This window comes from Halyomorpha halys, unplaced genomic scaffold (assembly GCF_000696795.3).
Source record: "Halyomorpha halys isolate HHAL.00 unplaced genomic scaffold, Hhal_1.1 Scaffold813.1, whole genome shotgun sequence".
Taxonomy (NCBI): domain Eukaryota; kingdom Metazoa; phylum Arthropoda; class Insecta; order Hemiptera; family Pentatomidae; genus Halyomorpha; species Halyomorpha halys.
This window is the reverse complement of record NW_027113046.1, coordinates 592580-597865: the sequence shown is the minus strand read 5'-3', so window position 1 is coordinate 597865 and position 5286 is coordinate 592580. Positions and strand designations below refer to the sequence as shown.

General features: G+C 28.2%; 1 protein-coding gene across 3 annotated transcripts in view; it reads right to left on the bottom strand.

The window, feature by feature from the left end:
• Positions 1-5286, bottom strand: part of emp (epithelial membrane protein) — a 234522-nt gene that overhangs the window by 69500 nt on the left and 159736 nt on the right. The gene's annotated exons all lie outside the window — the stretch shown is intronic.

Here is a 5286-nt window from a genome sequence, read left to right as displayed (position 1 = left end):
TTTTGGTTAGCTACAATATAAATTGAAGACATGAGTAAGTTAAAAAAGTAGTTTTCAGAAGCTAAAAATTGAGTTTGCAGTATCGATTTATTTTCACTCTTGTTTTTCTGTACGATACTAGTCAATATTGTTTTGATTTTTTTAAATACATAAATTTTTACTTTTTTCAAGTCACGAAAGTTGCTCAAAAAAATAAAAGAATGAAAGTGTGGTTGAGATAATTCAATATACTAAGAAGGGGAAAATAAAAAAATAAAAACAACTGAAGTCATAATTTATACAATATCCTTAAGTGTTTTTTATTTTTTACAAGAGATATTTTACCACATTTATTTCTATACCTGCACCTTTTTATTTACAGAATTAAAAACACGCAAATGGACGAGGAAAAACGTATTAAGATGATTAATTTTAGTGTTGTTATAATTGAAGACATGATTTAATGAAGTTGTTAGGTGGCATATAAGGAAAACTGGAAATTTTCAAAGAATAATTTAAAGTACTTCCTTCATACCATATTGTTTGAGTCTTTGGAGCCTTAAATTGCCGTAACTTTTAGAAGTTAAAAATTGTCCGGTCTATAATAAAAATAAAAAATCATTAAATTCAATTTTTATTGCTTTTATTTATCGCTCCTTCATTCTCTCAAGTCTTTAATTACTCGTATTTCTTTAAGCGCTCTATTATGTGTTTTTTAAAAACTAAATGAAGTCTATCCTTGTTTAAAGATATACTGATTTTTGAAGAATAATTAAATTACTACTTAAAATGACTTCCTTCATAGCATAGTTTGATTATTGGAAGCCTTAAAAAGCGGTCACTATTAGCAGTTGAAAATTGAGTAGTTCGGTCTATAATAGAAATAAAAAATCATTAAATTAAATTTTTATCACTTTCATATGAATGTAACAAACACCCTCTCACTCTCTCATGTCTTTAATTATTTTTTAAATTTAATCATTAAAACGAATCATCAGAATCATAGTCAAACTGAATTTTTTTAAAATATGAATGAATTCCACCATCGTTTGAAGATATACTGTGCATTTATATTCCTTTGTTTAATCTTTTTTTAATTTAAAATTTAAAAAACCTCTAAACCTTCGAATTCCTCTCGTATTCAATCCTTACAATCCAAAATCCTTCGTAAAATCCTCAATGCTCCTTACTTTGTCACATATAAAATCATACTTAAAGACCTTAATGTTCCCTATGTAACCGATCTAGCCCGAACCAGATATCACTCCTTCCATTATAAACTCTCTAACCACTCAAACCCCCTAGTTTCTAATCTTGCATTCTCTTCCATTCTTGACAATCCTCCGAGGCTTCTGAAAAGAAGATGGCCACGAGACCATCTAATGTAAAATGTCATTAGAGTGCTACCAATGGGTAGTTTCTCTAAACGCCTGTAACACTCCAATTTAACTTACATCAGATTTACTAAATGTATTATAATTTACAGTTATAAATAGCAATAAATAAATATTAAAAATTTTAAAAATGAAATTTATTAAATTGAACCTTATATAGTTATTATTAGGCTCGTTTTGATTAACAATTCATTATGTGGGAGTTTAGTATCGTACTACGAACACCCATAACGAATTTACAACGATGTAATTATTGAATAATTTTAAATAATAAAAATTAATTAGTAAAAAAAAGTCAAAGTAAAATATAGAAGAAATAATAATAAATATGTAATTAAAGAATTAAAAATAAAAAACAGAAATAACTGATATTTATGGAATTGATTATTTCTGATTTACATACTGAAAAAATAATTTGAGAAAGAAGAAGAAAAAAAAAATTAATACTTTTACGACTTAATAATTTTGAGGAACATTTTTAATGCTGAAATAAAATAAAATTGAAATATTAAAATGAAATTACTCGTACAAAAAAAAATTTACATTTTTCAATTATAAGTTTAGTATAAACTCAAAAGTAATCATCTTATTGAACTACATTCAGTGGCGTTTTTCTCCCTAACCGCCCAAACCCCCTAGTTTCTAACCTTGCTTCTTCCATTCCTGACAATCCTAGGAGGTGTCTGAAAAGAAGATGGCCACGAGACCTGCTAATGTAAAGCGTCATTAGTCAAGTCAGTTGTAAATAGCTATAAATAAATTTATAAAAATAAAATTTTAATAAATTTAGTAGAAACTAGTTGAAGAATTATGATTGAAAAAATATACATGTAGTCAGGGCGAACCTTTTTTTTGAATTTTTAAGATATCCTGGGAGTTCTGTGATATCTTATGGTCTATTAGATTCTCTTTGGTGAAAATGCCTTTTACTAATTTTCATTTTCTTCACTCAATGACACGATATCCCAGTTACCGATATCTCTACTGACACATCTGAGGTCGGCTTGCGGTTCAAAGTAGCAGTTTCTCCGAAGCGTGGTCCTGTGGTTGACTGGATGCAACAAAACAACCAAACTACCTCATCAACACAAGTCAATCTCCTATTGGCTCATTAGGACGAATTCTAGCCACAAATAGGTTGTATTTTCTTAGTTATTTCCATTAAGAATATGTAGGTTAAACATGTATTGATAGTATAAAATCTATTCTCATTCTAACGTGGCTCATTACATGGAGGATTCTAACATGATGGTTAGGTTCCCATTTCCGATTAATCTTAAAATAAGATGAAATTATTTTAATTTTTCCTTACGCAGTAGAATAAAATAATCGACATGCGATAAACTTCTTCCTATTTTTTTTTTTTACCATATCTTCAATGGAAAGGTCTAAAAAAATATGGACGACATTGCGAAGGTGATATAAATTGAAAAAAAAAACTTTTTTTCCCTACATGTATTGATAAAATTATTATTTAAGTGCAACATATTTTTCTTTTTTATAAGAATCATTTTTTATTCCATACACATACGTACAGTTCTTTCTAAGATTTTACGTCTTCTGCGCACGGTATAGCAATTTTATATATAATATTAACTAGGTGGTTTCTTTTATCTCAACTCGTGATGTAGTAAGGGTTCATGGTATATTTTTTTTTTTTTTTTGTTTTTTTTTATTAACATTAACCAGTTTTTTAAACTTGGAGCAGGATGGCCATCTGAACATAAATCATTAGAAGTAGTGTAGTTGTGAAAGTTCTTGTATAGTTTTTTTTGTAATGTTTACGTAATATACTTTCTAGTTAAATATTACCTAATACTTTTTGATTATTAATATTTAATTATGATTAATCGTTATTTCCGGACATTCGTGGTCAGTTAACCGAAGGGAACTTCGCCAAGGTTGATAATGAAAAGATAATTTTATTACAACTAGTGACAGACATTTATTCTGTTACTGTAGCTGTAGGTCAAAACTGTGGGTTTGAGAAGCCCTCCAGGGTTCACCCAGCCCTATAAAATGGGTATCATTTAGGCGGAAAAATCTTGTGGTTGAGCATAATCATGAACAAATTCCTTATAATGGAGCACTGACCATGGGTTGTAGCGATACATTTTCATCTACTTTGTTCGTCCACCTTAAGCATGTTTACAACTATTGCTTATTGCCTACAAACTTTCCTTTTTGAAGGAATGTACTAAGAATTATTTGATAAATATCCATAAAGGATATATAAAATACACCTCAGCTCATATCCTTCTAGACGATGGTCGCTGGACATCCAGGAGATAGCTGAAGAATCACCTTGAACACTATTAGATGCAGAACGCGTTCACAAGACCTTGATTGATCAATAGCTTCGTGACCTGACTTAGCTGTTGAAGGTAGAATTTGCTGCGGTGGTCAGTAATTTTTGAAACCGGTTTTAAAGGTTTGAAATTATATTTCATAAAATATTTTCCCTCCTAGAATGAGTCCATTTGAGAATTCAAGTGGCTATAAAAATAGGTATTTGTATTAATTCGTAATTTTAAAATAAGTATTAATAGGTCATGTATCTCATACAAATAATTGAAGAGAAATAATTCTTTGGATTATTTCATAGTATTATTTACACTTTCCGGACGAAGTCAATTGAATCAAAAGAAATGTTTAATACTCTATATGAAAATATCAAACGAAATTTGTTTCTATTATTTTTACCTAACTTATTGTATCACTTGCTTTATCTGTTTTAACTTAACTATTTATTTTTAACGTATTTCTTTGTTTTTAGCTGATTCGTATGTGTTTAACTTTATTTATTTATAATTTCTTTTTTTGTCCTTATTGTAATTTTTTATATTTCATCAGTTTTTAAATTTAATTAGAACTTGTATAATAAATTGAATATATGTGTTGGATGAATGGAAGAGAGAAATACGAAATGGATGAGTGTGAAATACAGCGAATAGAATAAACATGATTAAGAATAAATAAAAGGCAGACAAATTTACAAAGAAACAAACAAAAAAATAAATAAAACATAAGTAATATAATATAGTAATAAATACTGTATACTTTATTGTAATATTTCGTTATAATAAAATTGAAATAAAAATCAGATGCGAGGCGCACAACACATTACGTTCGCCGATATAAAATTTCGAATTGTTTCTCGAGGTGTAAATAAAGAATATCAAATTTGTTTAACAATAGTTTAAACAAAGTATTGTAATGAATGGAATTGTTTAAACAAACGAAAAAAAAGTCATGTTATGTGAACGTGGTCGAAAGAGATCGGACTCTAGGGACCTCAAAACGTGTATTTGCGTCGAAAGTTTGAACTCGAAATTTTTTACCATAATATAAATTAAAAAATGTATATCTAATAACTGATTGTTTAGTAAGCTGTGTCATGTCGTTGTACTGCAATATATTCTTAATTCAACCTTTTTTGTATAACAAACATTTTATGAATATATATTTTTTTTTTACCGTTTTTTCCCCGCATTGATTATTATCATAACTGTAATATAAGTCCATTTACATATTTCCTCCAATTGATCTAGAGAATGGATGTTATGAAGGTAAAAAAAAAAATATATATACATATATATCAGCGTATAATAAATGTAACTGAAAAATCTGTTATCATTATATAATCCGCATTAGATCCTCTTTATTATGAAAAAAAAACATATAAGTATAACTAAAATTATTGTGCTCTAAATGAGGGCTGAAAATCACCTAATGCATTTTTGTACGTAATTGCCACAATGCATCCTAAATTGAAAAAGGTAAAATTTTTTTAAATTTTATCTTATATATAATTAATTGATGAGTCTGTGTACATAGCCACCTATTAATTTGGGTATTAGGGCTCGCTGTCTGGTTGGTTTTGGGGTAGTTTGAAATTAGTAGTAGTATTTCA